Genomic DNA, 1,590 nt, shown 5'->3' on the forward strand with positions numbered 1-1,590 from the left:
TTTCCTCCCTAACTTGCTTCTTGGTCACGATGTTTGTGCAGGAATAGAAACCCTGACAAAGACACTTGCCCCCACCCTCCATGCTCATGGCCGGTCTCTACTTCTCTACTACTCTCTCTCTCTCTCTCTCTCTCTCTCTCTCTCTCTCTCTCTCTCTCTCTCTCTCTCTCTCTCTCTCTGCCTTTCTCTGCCTCTACTACCCTCTTGACTCCCTCCCCATGCCCTGAATAAACTCTAATACTGTACCATCATGTGCGGCTGGACCCTCAAGGGGAAGGGATGCCTCAGTATGGGCCAGCGAGGAAACCCCTTTCCCCACACCTCACCACAACTCCATAAAATATTTCCCCCCTCTCCTTATCTTTTTATAAATGCATCAATTGTATTGCCAACAATTCTTCTTACTCAATAGCTACAAACATGCACAGATTAAGAGATTGTCTTATTTTTTTCCAAAAGAGAAGGAATTAATTAATGGATTTTCTGAGTTATGTTTGTCTTAACCAATTAAACATGGTTTTCAATGTTCATATAAAAGTGCATAATCATCAGTGAACGTGATTGTTGGGGGGAGGGCAGTAATGGGGGAAGGATGGGGTTGGGGAGGGGTTAGGGGGATGTTGGCCCGGAAATCAGGAAGGGGAAGAGCAATCAAAATGTAAATAAGAAATACTCAAGTTAATAAAGATGGGAAAAATTTTTAAAAAGTGCATAATTATAAACTTCATTTATTAAAGTAACAGGTTTTGTAGGTCATTATCACCACATTCATCTTTCCTATCACTATGTTTATGATCATGATCATCATAGAAACATCATAAAATGAAGACCTAAAATTAGAAAGAACCTAAAATTGGTTATTCTTTGGTCAAATACTTTGCAAATTACACTGTAATTTATTTTTCTCTTCCCTTTCCCTTGTAAGGGAAGCATGTCCATATGTGGGTACACACTAGCTTAAGTAATGTCCTCTTTTTTTTTGAGTTGTTTCCAATTTTTACTGCTGTGTTTTGTGTTACAATGCTCATTTTTTTTTATAGCTTGGAGGATTTTTTTCTGTCCCCCATATTGTCATAGGAATAGTAAGATTACAGATAATGCACAATTGCATGTAGATTTCTGTGGATTCAGGGACTTTAATTCAGATCCTTGTGATTGCGTATCAAGCACAATCCTACCCAGCCCTGGGAACATGTAATAATATAATTTCACTGACTACTCTTTGGAGAATATGTTGAAATTGGACAAAGTTATTAATAGAGGAGATAGAAGTCAATCACAAAAATACAGGCAAGATTAATTGTCTTGGAACAAGCTGACATCAGAGAGTAAGCAGCCAGATTCTGGATATAATTCGAAGCCAAAAGTAAGTAGGATTTACTGACAAACTCTGTGCACAGCGTGAAAGAGAAAGACGGTGAGGGTGATTTCCAGATTCACGTTTTGTTACTCTCTGATGCTGTGACAAAATACCAGAGGCAATCAAGTTGGAGGAAGAAAGGTCCCTTTGGCTCACAGTTTCAGAGACTTCAGACTGTCGTCCCTTGGCTCCATCGTTGTATTTCTCAGATGCTGTGACTCAGAATGTTG

This window comes from Rattus rattus, chromosome 4 (genome assembly GCF_011064425.1).
Source record: "Rattus rattus isolate New Zealand chromosome 4, Rrattus_CSIRO_v1, whole genome shotgun sequence".
NCBI classification, from domain to species: domain Eukaryota; kingdom Metazoa; phylum Chordata; class Mammalia; order Rodentia; family Muridae; genus Rattus; species Rattus rattus.